Below are 22,202 nucleotides of genomic sequence, written 5' to 3'. Positions count from 1 at the left end.
TGCCCTATGTCTGCTACAATTAAGGATTATTCATAGCAAGCCAAATTCTATACATTTCAATAGGGAAAATGTTTGAAGAAAGTCTGCAAGATTAAGGTTTCAAGTTTGACTACAGTATCCACTCTCCTCCTTTTGGATACCATCTTTCCAAACACTGCAGAGTGACATCCGTCCTCATCTTCCTAAGAGCCTTCCTCCTCCACACTCATTCTCCTGCTCCTCATATTCAGTATAGACAGGAGCTACGTTCAAGACACAGATGGATAGAGAGAAAGCAGGCCTGAGAATGAGTGAACAGAACATACAGTCTCCTGCTAGTTTCTCAAAGTATCCTCAAACTGTACTAACTTTTCTGCAACCAGAGGGGAGCTCCTGGCAGCTCATGCCCAAGGCCAAGCTGCCAGGATAAAAGGGTCGCATGGCCAGTGCTGTAGGAGGGTTACAGAATCTCAGTTTCCTGTGGTTTCCTTGAGACCCACCATCCTTAGCGATAGCTTTTATACCGAGCTCTAATGAAATGATTTAAAATAATCTCCACTAGGAATTTCATATGGAATTTTTAAATGAACAGTGTCCTCTGTGGATACATTCTGGAACATTTCTATGCTGATCATTCAACAACTAAGAGTTATTTGGATTAAAATAATGCGCCGTTATTTCCAATAGAATGACATACCATAATGCCTTTGTCACAGGAAGAAGAATTTATTAGATATTAAATAAATAGCACATGCTACTATGTTACTTTTTATTTATATTACTAAAAGTAACATTTCACATGGACACTGTTCTGCATTATGTTTACCTTTGCAGCTGTGTTTTATAAACAATTTCACAATCCTCGCTCCCTGTCCTTTGTACATATTTTGCTCACGGCTATTGATTGACTGCTTAAAAGTAAATACTGAAATTTAACTGAGCATGGGTTCCACAAATGACATGCATCCTGTATCTATAAAAGCAAACATAAATTATGTTATTTCTAATTGGGTTTGCTTAACCGTACATCTTGTGATTACTGCATGAGAAATAAAAGACAGTAATCTCTTACATGAGTTCCTTACAGGAACATATGCATGTGGTTAATAATAATTTTCATGATAAATTTTACTTAATCAATTACACAGTTGAAGAAATCAGAGTCAGAAAAGACCTGTTGGGCTGAATTCTAAGTTTCAGATGAATAGCGCTTTATAACCTGGGAACGAGAAGCAAAGGATTTTTATGCCATCTGTTCAATTCCATCCCTAATCTTTGGACTGCCCTATGGTTAACTTAAGGCAGATTTTGACTTATCAGGACCTACTCTGTTGGCAGCGATCTCTGAAGCTCTCTGTGCTCAAACTCTGGAAGCCCTCTAATGTCAGGGAAGGTGGCAGAAGGCAGAGATAAGCACATCTACCCTGCTGAAGCAAGTGACTGTCAGGTCACCTGTCTGGGGAATTACTAAAGGGACCTAGGCTAGCGACCTGGATGGCTGCATTACTGAATCCATCTTGCAAAAGATTTTATTCCAGACAAGATTCAAATAAATAGTTCTCAAATATTTGTTCCAGACCTGTTTCTAAATAAGTCAGATGATATACTTCTAGAACTTCCTAGAATGTTTTTCTGGAACCTAAATGTGTTTTGCTAAAAAAAAAAAAAAAAAAGAAAGAAAAAAAGGAAAAAAAAAAGCTTAGTGAAGGTTTGTTTAACTAATCTTATACTTGAACTGCCTTAAATATTCTTCTCTATGCTTCACTCTATTTCTCTTTTGAATTCACTTTCTCTTTTCAAGGGAATAAGCAATGTAACTAAGTCATGAGAAAATTATATCGCTTTTGCATGTTAGCTTTCATGGCTGAACAATGAATGCCATTTGCATACTCTGAAATGCTTTCAAGATGCAAGCAAGTTTACAAGGTAGAATACTATCCAATGTTTAGTGGCTTAAATAAATGGCAGATACCAAAACTCTCTCTTTCCAATTTAAAACTAATGGGGGAAAAATGTGATACAAATATGGGTGATGGCAGAACACAATCCTAAAAGCTGCATTTTTTGCCTATTCTAAAATCAAACATCAATTCACAGTCGAGATCTGCATGTGTAGATTTAACTCACTATATTCAGCAGAGAAAAATATTTTGTATGTAAGGAAGGCATCTAAATTTACCATATCTTCATTGAGAAGAAGCCACAAATTTTCATCACTCATACTATCTGGTAAAGTCAGGATTTTTGATTGCAAAATTGCTTCATTTCTCTTTGAAACTTGCTTAGTGGAATAAGTATCTAGGAAATCCATTGCTTTTCTTGAAAGTCTTAGAATAATAGGTTATATTTCTGATGTCATCATTAAATTGATCTCCTACTTTACAGAAAAATGTGTGACATTAAAACGTGCAAAAGTGGTCTCAGCCTCGGCTGCTTCTTTATCCTGATAAGACTGTACCTGACAGTTCAAATACACAGCCACGGCCCGTAAGTTACATTTTGTCACACTGATGCCTGGCAACTTTTTGAAAATTACACTCTCCCCTCAAAAAAATAAAATAATCTAATGTTGCATGACATAAATCTAATACAACTGAATGCTTTTTCAGGTATTCATGAGTTCTATGGCTGGACTGAACTTGTTAAAAAAGGACACTGTATTTCAGTCTTTACCACTCCAAGCTCTGTTTCAATAAAACATGCACACGAATTCATTTTCAGAGGTACTGGACATCCACTTTACCATCGAAACTGTAAGGTACACATGTTTTGCACACTTGAAAACTTGCCTAATACAATTTTCTTGCTTATATGGCATTAAAATAACCAGGAAAAAATTACAGAATGTGACAGTTTAACTAGTCTTTAAGGACTATAGTGAGCGAGTGTGTCTCGAAGTAGTCTTTTTCTTTTTCATTTTACTTGGCTGTGAGCTACTTCAGGTTATTTCAAACACTTCTACAGCTGCATTTATTGCCTATTTCCAAGAGCTAACTTTTGGAAATACTATCCTATCAAAACTTCTTAAATTCCCATTTGAGACCTATAATATGTTGTTGAAAAGTTAGTCTAGTGAACATGGGAAACAAAAGGGAAAAAGAAAAGGAGAATGTACGATACTCATGATACAGACTTTTCAAAATACATCTGGACAAAGCTAGAATCAAAGAAAATTGAAATGTGCTTTGTAGTGTCCATTAAGATGAAACATCCCAATTTACAGGAGTTTCCTGTCTGATTATGTGTGTATTATTATACACACAAAATTAAATACATAAATATTAATTTTATGTATCACATAAGATGAAGGCAATGAAAAAGCAATGTTTACATTTATGGGTGACTCATTAGTGTTTTATTTTGTGAAACACTAGGAGGCATCAGTTGGGTAAAAAAAGAGTTGTTTTTTTTAAAAAAAAAAAAGGTAAGAAATTAGCATAGAAGTAATCATCATGGAAGTTTAATATTCCTAAATCTTAACGGGTATGTGTCATAACTAAATTATGCAAATAGCTAAAACACTGTATTCTCATTGATATGAATAAAAGACAACATTTAATTTGCTAACTATTTTCAAGTCAGAGCACTACATTCACAGATGCAACAGAAAGTATAGCTGTACATTATATTATATTTTTAAATATAAGAGAATAGTTCTAAACTAAGATGACTTACTTGTTCTTCAGTATTATACTTTTGGATAAAACCACAAAACATTGACATCTTTTATGCACTTGCTCCTGCATGTATGCTCTTAATAGGGGAAGTGCTGTGAATTTAGTACAGTCCTAGGCACTTTTGAGAACTTTTAATTGGTATTGCAGGATATCATCTAGGCATAGATGTTCTTAAAAATCCCAGGATAATCATCTACTAAATTTTAAATCTATTTTCCAAAAGTGGTGAATAAAATGTTTCTGAAAATTTGTCTAACGATGCTACAAGTGGCTCTTCCTTTTACTATCAAGTCATACAAACCCAATAATGTCCAAATTGAATTTTCCTTGCTTTAAATTGCATTTAACAATGACTAAGCAACAGAGTTATAGTTGTCTTATAAAATAATCAATAGAAATTGAAGTGTGCCTTGCCATGCTGCAGCAATCAGCTTTTATCTCTGCCCAATCAAAATGACATGTGAACTGCCTAATCCTTCTTTTGTAAGGCACATAAGACTTTGTTGTCACTGTTGGTTTTGTGAATCGCCTCTATAAGCTGGTCTGATTTCCTAAAGATGACAGATCCCAGTGAACAGACAAGCTCTACTGCACTGCAGTCAATGAGACCGTGAGATTAAGGTGGAGGACTGAAGACACCAGCTTTTAATCACCTGTCCACATGTAATATTGACCATCAGTCCTGAGAAAATTACCTTCAAGCTGGTCAGAAGAGTTAAGCAATTCCCACATTTTAAAAATAGAAAATTAATAAATTTTCTTTTTTTCCCCAATTTTTCACTTGTATCACCAGTGGTGCTTGCTGACTAGAGTTCTTCTATGCCCATTTTGCTTTTGAAATAAGGGGCAAAACTGTATTTCCAACCTTTTGATATACCAGAGTACTATCCCTAATCTTAAACGTAAAGTTCTCAAGCTCTTTTGAATTACATAGTTTTTTTAATGTTTTATACCTATCTAAATTTCTATAGAGTCTAAATGTGGATGTAGAAAAATCTCTCTGTTAATATTATACAGCAAGACTTAAAAAGCTTAAACTATGTCACAAAATAGCTGCTATGGTTATACTTCAAAATATGGTTATACTTCAAAATGCTGAAGCAGAGACTATAAACTTTTGGAAATTGCATAGCACCTTATTTATGTTCATCTTCATAATCAGTGCTTTCAAAAGAATTTCATTGTACTTTGTCTGATTTTTGGATTAATTACCATGTAGTTTAGAAAAACTATGTCCAACAGGTAAAAATGGAGTCAACGTATCATAAAACAAGTGATCATTCTTTCAGCCATCTAATATCAGTTCATGACTTCTTGCTTAATGAGACGTAGAAATACTCCTTAGCTCTCTGTGAAGATGAACTGAACTACTTTGCTGAAAAATAAATTAGCCTGTTACAGAGAAAAGTAAAATAAAAAGAAACAAAACTGGCAAAAGTATTCAATTCACAACTTCTGCTCAGTTCCTAAGTTTCTGTGTAGTTATATTTACCTACTAGATAGTGGGTTACTCAACTCACTATCAAAATCTTTCAGAGGTAACGTTTTGGAAAAAGCTTCAGTAAGTTTTTTTTTTTGTATAAAATGCATTAGATATTTTTAAAAACAACAGTGTTTAAGAGAGGTATCTCTGTTTTCGGATATACATGTTGCAGGGCCACAAATAAAGGGAGTTTATAAAAAAAGAATACTATATAAAGTTTTAAGAAAAAATTATCTGACTACCATAATGAAAAAAACTTCATAGTAAGTAAATATGTGTATGATTATACGCATGACACTCCAAAATTGGCAGCTCAGGAACATAATTCTAAAAGATTTCATCTCACGCACTATGCATGATTTAGTACCAATTCCTACAAGACTATTTGAAAGCCAGTTTCCCTTTTTTCTTGGTCAAGTAATCTTAACAGTATACAGACATATCTGACTCCTACATTCATTTATAAGGAAATTGAAAGTGATATTCCTACAATCTCTATCCTAAGAAAATAGTGGGACAAGGTTTAGGTCTTCTGTGGGCCTGATCCTGTAAACTATTATTCATGTGACTTGTCCATTTTCACACAAGTCGTCTCAGCATTACCAGCGGGACTAGTTGTGTAAGAACTGTTTGCGTGAAAGGAGGTCTTCACATTCAGGCCCTAGAATTTTCTTCTGATACTGTCTATGTAAGATATATTAGTAAAAATATATATATACACATCACGTTTTAAAAATAAAAAGATTTGCACTACAAGGAACACAGACATACCGAATTAAGGGCCATTCTCTTAGGTTCTTACTCAAAGAAATTTTCCATTACTTCCAAAGGGACTTAAGAGGGAGCAGAGGCTTCACTATTAGACTCGATATGAATGATGTGTTCACGAATGCAGAAAGAATCATACATATAAAATGTAATATAATACATGCATTTTAATAAAACTGATAAAGTAAGAAACTCTTGCGGGTTTTTTGACTTCATATTAGGTTCCTAGAATCATGTAATAAAAATAATATACAAAACAACAAATCCTCGAAGTGGTCAATTGCCTGAGTGTTTGAACTGGAAATCAGAATGTAATACAGAGGTTAAAACTGGTTCACAGGTGGTTATATTTCCATGCCCTGCCAAGCCTCTAGGGATTAGAGTTATTATACTCCATATAAACATCTTTACTCTTCAACCACAATACCCTGAAAAGTGCCAGTAAAAAGAAAACTAGTCATATTTTCATCTAACATAATTGATTTACCACTCATCTTGCAGTTCTTTTAAAGTAAATATATGAAACTAGAACATCTGCTATTAAGCTGATCATTAGATATGTGCTAGGAAAATTCATTTTGTGTCAAGACAATTCTCTTCTGATCAACAGTGAAATATTGGCAAAGTGCCTTTCTCTGCTTAATTCTCTTAAATCTTTAGTCTTAAGTTGTGTATTACAGTATTTGATTTTAGGATACTGGTATTTGCTAATAATAATTGCTATATACAGTGGAAGAAAACAGAACTCTTCTATAAAAGATAATGTTTAAGTTCCCACAGTGATTCACTGAGTTTTGCTTTGCACTGTGCTGCTTTTTTTTTTTTTGAGAAAAGGATTTATCATCTTAGCTTTATACTTGTTTTGTTTTTCAAGCTGACAGAAGGTCATACTAAGTTTTATGGAAAATGTAAGTATAGCAGTTACATAATGCACCGATAGTCTTATAAGTGTCTCATTTATATTAAACTTTATCTTAGCCCATAAGTAACAGTACTGCAACTAAAATAACCAGCTCTGTAAGGCTGATTAGCTCTACTTATTCATGTTAAAAAACGTAAAGATTACTTAAAGTACTATATAAAGACCAAAGCATAGTATTCCAATAGAGGTACACGGCATATCTTTAATCTCCACAACAGCATAAGGGGTCTTTCCATCGCAAACTTAAGCATTCATATGAAAGATGCACAAAGTTCAACACTTAACGAGCATGCATTACCTAAACTCAAGAACTGAAGAGCTATGATAAAATGAAGTTTAAGAGCATTTCACTCTTAAACTGGATTGTTTCCTTCGTCTGATAAATCAGGACGCAAGCACTACAAGGTCATAGCATTTGGTGAACTATTAAAACCAAATAAACTTCAAACACTCCACAATATCAAGCATACAAATGACGTGAAGTAACTTCATCAAAGTTTAAACACTTATGACACTGATAGGGACAAGTCTGCAATAATTTGACTAGACACTGATTTAACAATGTTACTTGTCTGAAAAGTTACTTTTAAGCAATTGACAGTGCAATCATCCACTTAAAAAGTCTGCAAGCAACCTCAATCCCAGTCCACATACACCGACTGATACACTCTTCAAACGCAATAGGAAACATACATGGGGCTTCTGTACAATGCCCACTGTATTTTATTTTAATGCTGAATTTCACATGTACTTACATTATAAACATTTAGCTGTTTAGATGATCAGACTAGTCCTTGAGATATTTTCCTTTCTTAGGAAAAAGAAAAAATCCCTTTACTTCTTCCAGCTTTTAAATATTCACCACCTGGTTCAACATGCAGCCTCCTTGAATCACACACACAACCTTCAAAGTCAATCCAATAAGCAGCCAGAAGATGTCTGGGGTGTGTGTGTGTGTGTGTGTGCGTGTGCGTGTGTGTGCGCTTGTGCGTGTGTGTGCAGCGTGGAGGAGGAGAAAGTGGCTGAGCTGTTGGTCGGATTAAAAGTAACCGGACTCGTCCTGAAAGCGTCCAGGAAGGAAGTGACAGCAGGCGAATGGGAAAAGGAGAGCAGCTCACAGCCTTTGTAACATCGCGGAGGGGAAGGGGGGAGGCAAGGAAGGGATTCAAACTACACGCCTGATGAGGTGTCCTTTTCTGCTTCTCTCCCTCTTCCTCCCTTTTCTTCTCCTTCTCCGTGTCTCTATTTCTCTCTCTCCCACAATCCCAAACGAATGACTCTCTCCTCCCGAGCTGGAGAAATAATCAGTTTCACTCTTGCAAAAAGGGGGCGGGATCAGATCCCGAAAGCGTTTTAATAAAACAAACATAGAGCAGCAGCAGCGGCAGCAGCTCCTTTCCTTGCCCCTCTAGTCTAAACTAGATTGATAAATTACTCCACTACACTACTTTAATTATGTATATGGTATGCAGAATAAATCACTGAACATCAGCACCTCAATCAAGCACTTTTTAAATGATAATTGCATCTTGGGTGAATCAATCTTTCCATTCCTGACATTTTGCTAATTTTAGTTTTACGGTGGGGGTAATGGCATATGCCACACGCAAACCTAATGACAATCCTTTATTATACAGAGTGAAGACAACACGGCGAGCCGGTGCTTATTTTCCCCCTTCTGGCGAGGTGCAGTAGCAGGAGGACGTTAGCAGCACTGCGAGAACTGGGAGAGAAATACAGTCTGGGTCAGCTCGGACACGGCAGAGCAAATGCTGCCCGCTGAATGTGTCGCCGCTGAAATACGAAAGGCCGCCCGGTATCCTGCAGTGGCGACACTGACCAAGCCAGCCTACGCCGCCTGCACGCGAGGCGTTACGGGGCGGCGGGGCTTTGAAACATCCTCCAACGTTGCAACCCTTAAACGCCCGCCAGCATGCGCCTCCGCGCTCGCCAGGCACGCGCTCCGCATCCGCACAGCCCGGCTTTCCTGCGCGCAGCCCCGCAGATAGGCACCGGGCTGCGCGGCCGCCGGCAGCCGCCGCGGGCGGGGGCGCGGGAAGGGGCGCGGCGCCGCGCCGCGCTGCGAGCCCCGCGGGCGGCGGAGCCCAGCCCTGGCCGCTGTCCCCCCGGGGCTGGCGGCTGCCAGGCCAGCAACTTCCTCACCAGTTTGGAAACGTTTCTATAGCGCGACTCTGCAGCCGGCGCTGCAGGTATTTTTAGCCCGCGTGACATTTCCTACACCATCTCCTTGCGCCTTTATGGGGCTGGAGCCCGCAGCCCGCAGCCCGCCTTCCCCAGCTCACTAGGTCCCGCAGCCCGGGGCCGGTGACTTCCCCCCGGCACGCGGCACAGGAAGCAGCGCCGCGTGGAGCAGGAACAATCCTGGTGGCAAAGTTGGGGGCAGCAAATAAGCAGCCACCTTGAGCAAACAGGAATGCTGGTTAGATAAAATACTGCTCGCTTCATTGCACAGGTCCAAATCACAGCCTACTGTCTGAGATGGGCTCTTGTCAGGCTTGTCCACAGAAATGCCCTATTCCCAACGCACTGTGCAAAAGGACAGAACGTTTTTTATATGCTCATTTGCTTTTAAAACCAGACTGAAAGGAGCATACTGTCTGGGAGTTTGAATCCAAACTAAGCACATGTAATAATTTGCGAGTAAAACCGGACTTTGCAGATACTTGTTTTAATTTTTATGCAGATAACCAACTTTTACAACCCTTTGAGAGCAGCAGGAGACTTTACTGAGGCACAGACCGTCTTATTAGTGATAGATTAAGGTAACGGCAATAGGAAGAGCTCATATAATAAAACCAAGAGCCTGTATTCAAACAACAGTGATAAATATATATTTGGCTGATTTTAATACAAGTTCTTGGTCTTGCAGTCTTTTCCTGTATATGCATCCCGTTGGGCCACTGACCTATTTCTGAAGTTCCTTATTTGTCAATGAAAAAATGCCTTTTAAATTCAACTGTCCTTCTCAAAACATGGATGCTCAAAGCACCGTCAGAGCAAAATGAAGCTAATGGAGTTCTAAAATGCAGCCTGCAGTTGTTCTCAACTCAGATCCCCAGAGAGCACCTTTTACTGACTACAGGTCTCATCATGCCCTACTCTGTCTCGATGAGAGTTAGATACAGAGAATGGACAACCCTTAATGGACAGAGTTACATTCTGTACAATACACCCACAACAACAACAACAGTGATACTGATGTGCCTAGGACCATCCAGCAGCCAGACGTGAGCCAAGTACACTGTAAATGGTGACGAGAGGCACATACGCTTGGCAATGTCAGCAGTGGAGTCCAATATAACATTGGGAAAGAAATACTTGCTCAGCCCTAGGTTTGGCATGAAGCACAGCAGTACAGGAATATGGAATAGTTACATGGGTTGTACCCTTGCTATGCCTCCTCTGCAGATAATTTTGGTCTCCCAGTGTGGCACCCAGCTTTCCAGTAATAATTATTGTCTTAGTGGCAAAAATAGAAAACTGTGTTAAGCCTTTGCACTTTTGTGCTCCAATTGAAAATGACTGCCATCTGATCTTTTGTGCAGGATAAATAAGTTTTCAGGTTTCTGGCTAGTTGATAACACAGCCCTTCAATAGGCAAGATGGAATTTGAGTAATATTTTAGCTTAAAAACAATTATTAGAGTGGACAGATATTTCAGAAAGTAACATACACAGCAGCTTAACACATCTACTGCATCTCCTTGTAGGCTCTTGCGGCCTAATCTTTAAATAGTTGTGACCTTCACATATGAGAGTATCTTAAAGCCATGCCAAGTTTTTGTCATGAGTATAATTCATCAAATCCATGTAAAGGACACCTCAGTTTTTAAAGCAGGGTTCAGATACTAGACGGACAGATAGATAGGAGGGAAGGAATCATGCTTTCTTGCTCATCTCAGCATTAGATAAGACATGAAATTGTGCAGTATCTTTGGAATTGTTTAGGATTTTTCTATTTGGCTGCACTTAATTGTAAAATCTGGATTAATTTCAAACACCTTCATTCCAGTATCTGTAGTTGTACTGAGGCTCCACAAACAGGCCCTTTTTGAATTCTTGCGAGTGAGTCATATCTACTACTTTTGCTGTTAGCAGGTCATGTGTAGGTCTGCTGACAAAATTATTTTTTTCTTAATCCATCACCTAGTGCACACACGATTTTAAACACTGAGACACCAGTGAAAATGTAACAGTTTCAAAAACAATTCCCCGAAGTTTTATCTATGAGTGAAGTGTGTCCAGCTACCTCTTTCCCTTACAAGTGTGATTATCTCAGGGTGGGTTTATAAAACATTCCTTTGAAGATGACAATCAAAGTCCATTTTTATTCTTTTGTGGATGCAGAACATATCTTTTCCTTAGGAGAAATGAGATTGCCACCTTCATCATTTAATGACATTTAAACTGAAAAGCACTAAGGTTACTATGCAATGATCCACCTCCTTTGCATCTTAACCCTGGGGTGGCTTAGTTTCTATTTTCTGTTCAAAGTTCTGCTCAGCCCCACTCCACGCCTCGCTCTCTTCCACCACCTCCCTATCTTATAAGAGCAACACAGTATAACACTTCTTCCCATGTCTGGCTGCTTTTAAACTTGGCCCACGCTGGGTGCAGCGCTTGAAGTGAGCTTTACAAAATTATTTTAAAGTGAGCTGGGGCGGTTGCCACAGCAACCCACCCTGAGAGAAATCGAGGCTATAGATTAATCTACCCCACAAGATTATTCAACGGTACTGTATTTGTTCTTCATTCATTCAGAATATTCCCTCAATCCATATGATTTCATAAGGAGCAAAAGGTATAAATTCAGATAATTTCAAAGATAATAGAATATATATTCCAGGAACACAATTTAAATGCTTTGTAAACCATTGCAGAGAGCTGAAATGTACGTGATTCCTTGCAAAATCATTTAATTGTAAAAAAATATTTGCAAGGTAGGCACAGCTGACACATGAACTTTAAATAAAATGGCATGCCATTACTGAAATGGTGCTATACACATCAAGCAATGATTACAGAAAGCCTTTGTCACAGGTGTACCTGTAAGTACATAATACAGCAGAGTTTGCTCTCCAGGCTTTGCTTTTAGCATTAAATCTGAAAACAATAAATAGTACTTTGTAATATTAAATGCAATAAATATTAAACACTCACCACATACACCCTCTTTATTGTCAAAATCATCCGCCTCCAATGCTTTACTTAATCTTTTCCATAGTAGTTACTTCACAGTTTACAAGTCTTGTTCGGCACCTTGGATGTTTAAAAGCACAAAAGTAGTATATTATTTAAATGCAAAACTATAGTACTTAAATATCTTTAAGGAGATTTATGGAACAATTTCTATAAAAAGAATATGCATCCTTACTGGTGCGCACTTAGGCCTAAAAAGAATACCACTTGTAAGTAGCTTTAAGTTTTCAGAACTGTAAAAAACTCCATCTAAATTCTACTTTAGGGATGCTACACTATCAATAAAAATATAAAATTATTGATCTTGGACTGTACTAACCTTCCAATAGGTACTTTGAAAATTACTTCTGCTTTTATGGGCTTTTTGAAAAACGTACTGGTGCATTGTTTAACAAATGTCAATGTGAAAGACTGTGCCAAATGCGAAAATGTTAAAGCTTGGAATATTAATTTCTTCCTTCTTTTAAAAAGTATTGTATGCTCTGCAGCTACCCAGGGAAGCTTCCCCTCGGGCCTGCCTCTAGGAATGCGACACTGAGCATCATCAGGAGAATTTTTCGAACTGAAATGCCCCTTTTCCTCCACACCAGTTTTTGTGAAAAGGGTGTCCTCACGCAAATCCAAACAACGCTGTAATGTAACGGTTGGCCGCACTGATGAGCTGTGGCTTAGAGGAGTGACCAGTGTAGTTTCTGCCTTGACCCCTTGTAGCCGGAAAATATTTTGGCCCTGTGCTGGTCTCTCCACTTTCTAAACTTTTGCATTCATTTTCTTAAAACGGCTCGAGCATTCCCGCTCAGCGCAACTGGGGAACGGGCGGTGAGGCGGGAGGACAGCAGCCAGCACTGCGCGTAAGCGCGGCAGAGGCAGGCAAGTCACTGCCCGCGCTCTCTGGAGACCCCCCGGGCTTCACGCAGCGCGGCCCTAACGGTCCCAACGGCCCCAACGGCCGCCGCGAGCCGCCCCGCCCCGCCGCGCCGCGCGCGCGCGCGGCCCGCCCGAGCCCCCCCACCCCGGGCCGCGGCGGTGAGGGGAGGGGGGGCGCCCCCCGCCCGGCAGGCCCGTTGGGTGCGGGGGAGGAGGCGGCCCGGGTGGGAGGAGAGCGGCGCGGCGCGGCAGGGCGGCGGCGGCGGCGGCGGCGGGGCCGGCCGGGGCAGGGAGGTAAGGTGGGTGCCACGTGTGTGTGCGCGGGCGCGGCGCGGAGGCGGCCCGCGGCCGGGGGAGGCCAGGCGGGGCGGAGGCAGAGGCGGGGGCGGGCCGAGCCGAGCCAAGCCCCGGGGCGGCCGCTGTCGCTGCGGGCGGCTGCGCGGGGGGCAGCGCGGCGGCGTGCCTGGGCGGCCCGGCCCCGCGGGGCGGCTTCGGCCACCCCCCCCCCCCCGCCCCGCCCGGCCGCGGGCCTCAGCGCAGCCCGTGGGCCCGGCGCCGCGGGTCTGGCCCCGGGGAGAGGCTGGCGGTGCGGGGCACTTCGCGGTTACCGACGTCGTGTCGGGGGAAAAGGGGCGCCGGGCGCTAGCGTGTCCTCCCGCCCCCCTCCTTCTTCTGTCAGGAGCCTGCCCGCGTTGGCGTTAAAAGCCGCTGGTTGCCGGGGGTTGTTACCGACCCGGTGGTGCAAGTTCAACGCCTGCTAACGCGAGATAAGGTAGTCCCAGACAGAAAAATCGGGCAGATTCGGTTGCGATTAGAGAGGAGCACCGAGTACTTCTGGAAAACCTCATGACACTGCTGCTATTTAAAACAACTAGGACAGGAATAGCAAATGGTAGGAAGTCCCAGCTAAAGGTTGGTTCTGAAAATCTGGAAGTGATCAGCAACCTTAACTCTGCTCTGTATTTCCCTATAATACTGTCCCGTTTGCTAACCCCCAGATTACCCATAGTAGGGCCCCTCCAAAGTCTTCTGAAGACTTTACAACATTTTGTCTACCTCTCTGACCTTTGGAATAAATAAGACCATTTGTTTAGGAGACTGAAGTACAGCACAGGCTACAGCTAGTATTTTGTGCAGTGCAAATAGGCTTTATACTGCACATGAGTAATTGTGTCTCAGACCATGTTGGGTAAAGTGTATTGCTATCTACCTAGCACGTGGGATGGTACGGAGTCAGTAGTGACAGAAGTCGACAGGGAGGTGTGTGATATGAAAATGTGCATTAATGAGTAGGGTGAGGCTGGTAAAGTTATTTGATCTGCAGCTAGAGTGTGACAGAATGTGGTAGATGGCTTATTCTGGGAAAGGGAATGGCGGGGGGCTTTTCAGTTGTTAGCAGGCAATGTGTGTGTTAGCATGCATCGCAGCAGAGTGACTATGGCAGGAGGGGGTGTAGCACATACTTGGCAATGCTTGTAAAGATAGAATAAATTGTATTTCTGGTTTAGATGGAGATCTCAGAGGTAGACTAATCTGGGACATTATCTGTTACTTTCCAGGCTTTCAAAATATTGGGTTTTTTTTAATGCCCCCCCCCCTTTTAAAGCTTTTTTTTTTTTTTCCTGCTCCTATGCTATTTTCAAGGGCCTTTGTAGGGAAGAGACTAACTGATTGTACAGGGGAAAAGGCTGCCAAATGCACAAACTCAACAGTAAAAAGAGGGATGTTTTGTTTTGCTAAATTGTTCCAGTTCTAGTAATCTGAAGTGTTTCATTGTTACAAAAGGCAGTTTCTGAAACTGTAGTTTTCAAGTTGATACTGTCCTTTAAATATCTCGTAAAAAGTTGTCCACGACATTCTTGTCTAAGAATTTCTTTACTGTAGTTTTGTTTCTTTTTTAACACCGTTTTACAACAAGAGATAGGAGGAAACTTCTTCATAGGTAAATATGTTTTCTTTCAACAACAAGATTAGATATTACCAAAATTGTCCTCAAAGTGTAAAAATAGTAAATCACAACACAGCCTAATATTAGAATCAGATCCTGGAGCTAGTGATAACCATTCTTTTTGTTTGCTACACACATGCTTTTTAGAAATAGACTAATGCTTCAGGTCTGTCATCTGGTTGAAAATGAGGCTGAACTTGCATTTGAAGGAGTCAGCAACTACAGAAATGTTGAATTTAATGGCTGGTGTGAAACTGGGTTGCTGTGGAGATCATGTACCAAATCCAAAGCCCACTGAAGTCTGCTGAAATCTAATGCACTCTGATAAGTTTTAGCAGAGACCCTAAAATGGAAGCTCAGGCCTGCATCAGTGGTCATCCAGATCCTATTCCTGCCTCAGACTTAATCTTTATGCCGGCTGGAACTCCAGTGCCTGTACCAGGCACTGTCTCTCCCTAAGGTATTTAAATGTCCTCATCATCCTATGACAGCATTCCACCAAATGTATAAAGTTATATATATATATTATATATATATATTTATATATTTATATATATATACACACAAACACACATACTTTAAGGGGACAACAGTTGTAGTCAATGAGCTTACTTAAGTGCAACTAAAGGAAGAATTTAACCTACTAATCCTCCCACCCCTTGAGGTTTAGGGACTCAAAAAATGTGAGTCTAGACTTTTATGGAAGAAATGTATCAACAATTTTGAAGTTTGTGGGTGTTAGACAGAAATCGTCAAACAAAACTTTTTTCTGATAAACTAAAAAGTTCAGTAACTAGTTTCAAATTTTTCTTCAAAAATCTCTTCTGACATAAAGTTAATTAGGTGAAATTTCAAGCTAAATGGGCTTTTTTTCCTATACAAAAATTTAAAAATAGATCAAATATGAGCTTAGAGTGGAGATTTGGAATCACTTCCCCATCTTAATAGGGTCTAAGTACAGGAATGGATTTGAAGAATAATTTGGGAAATTGTGTCATTTTTCTTGAACTGCCGTTCATCAGTCTGATTATTCTGCATCTTCGTATGCCTCAGAAACATTTGATTTCTTTAAAAAAGACGACATTTGGTAGAAAACTAAGGCATTATATGATTTAATGCAACTGTGATTAAAGTCTTGCTAGACTGGTAAAGAGCATTCATCTGAGAAATATAGTACCTTTACTGTTCTTCTCAGTTACTAATAAGTGGCACACTGGATGGAGAGAAAAGGCAAAAAAGCATAATACAAGACATGCTGTGCCCTGGTGGTTCTTTGTTCTACATGGCCAGTGATGAAACAGAGACTAAATTAGAGTAGCTGTAGGGCTGCTTGAATTTATACAAGGAATCAGGTAGGTTCTTGCCAACTGCAAAGCACAGCACCAAGAATGCCTTTCTTTACACATCTTCACTTATCTTTTGTTATCTTGCACAACATCTAGGCTCAATGCAGAAGAGGGAAACTTTATTTTTCATTGTTAATTTAGGCAATTTTAGAAGGCTTAACCCTCTTCACTGTTTGCTAGTCGTTTCAAAAGAAGATTCCACTGAAAGACAGGCTCCCAAGAAATAAGTTTCAGTACTAGCATTATAAGAAATGTTTATAACTAATCTATAATAATAAGTTATATTATTAGTCTATAGTTACTAGTTATATTAGTTCTATAATCAGTTAAAACCTTTCTTGTTCCTGCTACGATGTTTAGTTGCCCATGCGATTGCCCCCAGTTGAATACATAGACTCTCCAACAGATATGCCATTTAATTTTGGGGAAGGTGGGGGAAATTTTTTAAGCTGTGCATTCCCTCACTTTTCCCAAAATGGAATTAATAGACTAAGGTATTGCGATATTCTCAGGTGTTTTGCCCAAAACCCCACAACACAAAACAAAAAATATGATTGTACCCCCCTGTTAATTGTGTGACACTCAAGCATTTGTCTATATTGCACTGCATGACGATGTGATACAGAGGCAGACAGCCATAGATGGCCAGAAAATGCTTAATTAAGTATTCTGCAGCTGCTACAAATTAGATCAGCATCTGCATCTGTGCAGACAATGAAATTCATGATAATTCTGAGGGCCAAGCAAAGTAGGGGGTTTGTTTTGGATAGACCCTTAGCCACAATTCAAAGAGAATTCAAATCAAACCTGTTCTAAGGGTAGAAAAACACTGGTCAACTCATTCTTCTGTTTCCGAAGGCCAGTATGGTTCCCTGTCCTGGCTATAGATACAGATTCCAACATACCACAAGAAAGACTGTTGTTATCATACTCCTACCTAGGAGAGGAAATGCCTTTTTTTTTTTTTTTTGAGAAATGCAATTCGCAGGGGTTTTCCAGCCAAGTTTTGAGATATATTTCAGATAAGCATCCAGAGTTTTGAATGTTTTTCTAACAATTTGCATCTATTTTAAGTTGCTTACCACTTTCTGTAACCAAAGTTGGAGTAAATAATATGCAAATTTAAAAGGTCAATCATCCTGCCTGTTATAACAGAATATGCTGTATGAGATTTGCAGCATAAATTAAATATGGAATACAATAGTAATAGATTGGTATGTGGAATGAGGAAATGAAGGTACTGCTGACAAACTATGTACACGGATATACCTGCATACAGCTACTAAGAGGCAATAGGTTAGTCTGGGCTTTTTGAGAAAATTCACTGTTCTTAATTTTAATCTGTAAACTCTTCAGTGCTAGATTCATGTTTTTGTTTTGCGTTTGAGCTCCAAGCACAAATGTTGATCCCTAACTGTAGTTTCTAAGTGCTGCAGTAATACTACTGTTATCACAAACAATAATTAATATAAAACTTTTATTAGCTGTTTTAGAAAGGCCCTTTGAAGGCTGACAGCTCTTGTTGATAATGTGAAGAAGAACTTGTAACCTCTATGGCCATAAAATGTAATTGTACAATAGTTGGGTCAGCTTTTAGATGTGCTTGTGCCACTTATGTTAGTCTATATTAAAACTTCCATAAGCTTCCAGCTGTGATGTCATTGGTTATAACTCTTCCCATGGAAGCACTTTAAAAAGTTGATATTACTGAGGTTAAAAGGAAACTGAGCCTCAGAGGTCATGTTTGGATACGTACTTTGGTTTAGATGTATTTCATCTGAAGTTATTGTTGCTGTCGTGCGATCTAGGTTGAGCATCTTGGCACAGTTCCTCTATGATATAGACAGATTTAAGCTTCAACTTCTGGTCTGTTACCTTGTGCAAATCTGTACCATTTTATAAGGAAACAATTGGGCTTGCAATATCCGATTTCAACAATGTCTTTATGGATAGCTACAGCGAGGCAGTTAAAGACAGAAAAACCCTGCTACTAAATTGGAGAAGCTAAGGTTCTGAAATTGAAGGGTATTTATCTTATTTAGGCAGGTAAGGACCACATGGAGACACTTCCATTTTTTTTTAAGCAGTTCGTCTCCAATCAATTAAAAACTGAAACTTCTCAGACTGACCCATCAACAATGTGATGACCCTCTCCATTCTTAAACTCTCAATAAAGCTAAATATTTCCATTATAAAAAAAGTGAGTTGATAACACTCACCAGCTTTTTGTCTTTACCCTTTTCAGCTTCAACAGCCTGAAGGTGTTTGCTGTAAGGCCCCTTTTCTCTGGAACCTCTGGATGTGACTGAGCTGTCCTCTGGGCCATGACCTGGATATACAGAGCTAGGGCTGGAGAGCAGGAATGTGTTTGTAAGGGAGTCATGGGATTTTCGAGCTGTAAGCAGTAGTGGAGGCTTTGCTGGGGGTCCTAGATAGTCAGGTGGAGTGAAGGTGGGGCAAAGATAGAGAAGGGCATATGGACAGTAACTTGGGAAAAACCCTTGCTCACTAAGGAATATACAGATTAAGAATTTGAATTCAAGTGATATTTCATTAAAAGTTCCTGCATCCTTTTTGCAGATTAAACCCAGCACTTTAACCCTTGCTGGAACAACAGGGAGAAGTGCTTTTTTGCCCTAAGTAGGAGACAGTTTCCTCACATTCCTGAGGAAGAACACAAACCAAAGCCTCATTTCAGTCAGGTCCTATGTGCCTAAGATTTAAAATGCTATCAAAAGTGTAGTGGCTGAGAATCAAACAGTTAATGAAGTCAGACACTGCAAGGACAAAATTAAATGGATGGCCACATCTTTCAAAAAGTAGGAACTATCCTGACATGCAGGTAGATTATTTCACAATCTCTTCTATTTTTTTCCCCACAATTTGTAGACTCCTCATTAATTTTCATAATTATTGTGAGTGATATTAATTTTTTTTATTACCAAACATTCTTCTACAACACTTGCAAATTCAGAAAGTGGATTGATACTGGGGAAAGGGCTATTTACAGATAGCAATATAGTGGATAGAAAGTATCCTGCCGCCACTTCAGAAAGCAAAAAAGCTATATGATCCTGTTATTTTGTATACTTCTATATCCTTGTCAGCTCACCATTAAAAAGATGAGTAGAGAGACAAAAAATTACTGGGGAAGAACTTTTTTTTTTCTTTTAAAAAGAAAAGATACAGAAAGGTTTGTTTTGCTGAATTAATTGTTAGCTGCTGGATGTCATACTGGTCAACTTTTTGCCTTGCTGTTACATTCCAGGGTACAGTATATCAGATACATTAACATTCGATCAAACTTCATATACTAACAGCACAACTTGCAAGTATATATGTGAAACTAGCATTACTATGTGTATATGATCAAAGCTGTGTCTGCCGTTTCATTCATTCTGTACAGTTATTTCACATGCTTCCAGCAAATTCATCGAATACCCTAGCTTAAATCTGTATGCTTGCCCTTTGTAAGCTGCATCTATTGAACTTAATTTAGAATCCAGTGTCTTTATATTTAAGCATAGAATGCATTGGGCTTTTATCTTTCTTGAAAATTTTCTTAAATAGTACTTTCAGGACTTGCCTCATAATGCTAGCTACTTTTAAGGGAACAACCTTATTTAACTATGGCATAAGTTGTTAGTACTTCATTGGAAAAGACAACTCAGTTAAAAGCAGTTTGTATTCCTGTTCATTGTGATAAGGGGGCTTGTTGCAAGGAAAATTTACACTATTACTATCTTGTATATGGTGAACTATAGCGTGTGACAACATTTAAAAAAAACAGAATAGCAGGGAGGAGCTATGAGCAGTCATGGGCAGTGGTATGGGAATGCTAGGGGTATCTTCAAATATGACTGCATTTACTGGACTACAGTGGTGTGAAGGGGTGGAGAACAGTTGCAGAGCAGTCTGTAGCCTCTCCAAACAGTTTTAGAGGTGGTGAAGCAGCCAGGCAAAGCAGCAGCTCCAGATACTGCTAATGGACTGGCAAGGAAGAGAATTCCATTCTCCACTGCTTCCTAACATGCATCTATTCCTTTGACTTTAAGGGAGACAGTATTCAGACCAATAAACAAATGATTTATAGATTAAAAAATTCTGAAGGCACATAAAAAACCTACGCATTGTAGAATATAATTTTCTTTATAATACCAAGAAAAATAATAAATTTAAAGTTTATAGATATACACACAATATAAAGTATATACATAAAAATAATTGAAAATTTGCATGTTTCAGATGTTCATTTATGAAGCACTTAAGGCATACAGGCTATTTCCCCCTCCCCCCCTAATTTTTAATCATATAGTTTTTAAATCTAAGTTTTAAAAGCAACTTCATTGTCTTCAGTGGAATGCTTCCAATTTTCACCAGTGTAAGTGAAAGGAGAACAAGGCACAACATGCTTTGAAAAATATCATGCAACACTATATGAAGAGCCTTGAATTCACTTTTGAAAAACGTAACATATAGTCACTAAATTGTAATTTTTGCCAAAGCTTTGTGGTTAGATCCCATTATATTTACACGCACTATGGAATAAGTAATATAGATGTCTTCCTGACACTAAAGCTTGGGATTTATCGGAAGAGACAAACATGTGGTTGAAAGCTGAGCTAGACTGCAGCTTTTCAAAATGAAAAAGATAAAAAGATAGTTGTAAAATAAACCACTATAGTTTACAAAATGGACAACAAAGCAGGTCCAGGGAACAGAAGGAACGTTGATCTCTTAGTTAATGGGGAATAGTTGGTACAGAAACAAGTGATTGTACCAGATATTTTAGGGCTGATTTTGTTTCTATCTGAAATAGTGGTAAAGCTCCAGTGAATTAAATAAGGTTTTTCTATTTTTTTTAGTTTCTCAGCATTTCATGTTAATAAAAAGCTATTTTAAAATTTCATTTAATGTGCTTAAGCCTGCTAATCAGAAAAATAAGCAGCAGAAAGACCAATAAAAGACACCGATTTAAATTTGATTTGTATAAGTTACCTAAATGCGAAATCTCCACCTTGTGCAACATTAATCCTTTTCTAGAAAAGGAAAGCATTCTATATTGAAGTTATATTTTAAAAAATATTCTTTTTCCCCAAATAAAGTGAGGTACAGACTAACTTTAATAGGATTTTCTTGAAATTGTCCAGGACTTTGTCACATTAATTACTGTTACTGAGCCTCTATAATCAATACAGTGAAATCCAGACAAAATTACATCTTACTGAAATAATGGCTCTAAAGCAAAGGCTGTATGTTTTTCTTGGTTAATATAACATCTACAATGTCTAGTTAACTCTAGGAATTGCTTTTACTATTTACTGTCTTCTGATTTAACAGTGCTTCGTTTTAATGGATATTTAGGGGATTTGATTTCCATACATTAAGAATGTTATGTATGAAACAGCAATGTTTTACGGACATTGCATAGCTCAAAGGCAGCCACAGAATTTTGCTTTCAGGATATGTTTTGGGTTTTTTTTTTTGTTTTGCTTTATGTATCTTACTTTATTTGAGAAAATACTTTTGACATTTCGAGATTTACTTTACACTGTTTGGACTAGTAATGTTTTATTCTAGTGGTCTGTTTTTCTAATATATAGCAGGATATTCTTGTAACAAAGAAAATTGCCATTATCTTCATATAGCACACCCCAGAAATGTACATAATCTTTGCTATTCTCTTCCTGTCTCCCAAAACGAACAAAGTAGACAAGGACTAAGGCCTGATCTACCTCCACAGAGGTCAGAATTTCCTTGTCAACTTTACTGGTCCAACACTAGGCAGCAGAGCTGAAAAAAATTCACAAGTGAGGGCTGTTAAAAAAAGGCCTTAGATATTCTTATTCAGTCTGAGGTTAGGCTGTCCATTGCTGATAAATTATTTATTGACATATGGGGGAATTTCCACTACAGAACTACTATAACTGCATATTGCCATATAATTCTTTCCGTCTCCCGATAGTATTTTCTATGATGTGCATGTGAATATG

At 39.0% G+C, this 22,202-nt stretch overlaps 1 protein-coding gene across 10 annotated transcripts in view; it reads right to left on the bottom strand.

The window, feature by feature from the left end:
* LOC104150110 (myocyte-specific enhancer factor 2C) overlaps positions 1–13,024 on the bottom strand; it is a 132,516-nt gene extending 119,492 nt beyond the window's left edge. For 3 of the 10 annotated variants that reach the window (XM_068924524.1, XM_068924534.1, XM_068924525.1), the window contains exon 1: positions 7,585–8,131. The gene's annotated coding sequence lies outside the window, so the exon portion shown is untranslated. Of the gene's footprint in view, positions 1–7,584; positions 8,159–12,009; positions 12,109–12,367 lie in introns of those variants that run through there. The other 7 variants (XM_009684156.2, XM_009684166.2, XM_068924532.1 and 4 more) reach the window with 5 other exon arrangements.
* Positions 13,025–22,202: the final 9,178 nt, after the last annotated feature.

This window comes from Struthio camelus, chromosome W (genome assembly GCF_040807025.1).
Source record: "Struthio camelus isolate bStrCam1 chromosome W, bStrCam1.hap1, whole genome shotgun sequence".
NCBI classification, from domain to species: domain Eukaryota; kingdom Metazoa; phylum Chordata; class Aves; order Struthioniformes; family Struthionidae; genus Struthio; species Struthio camelus.
The sequence above is the reverse complement of the archived record's forward strand: the minus strand, read 5'-3'. Positions and strand labels throughout refer to the sequence as shown.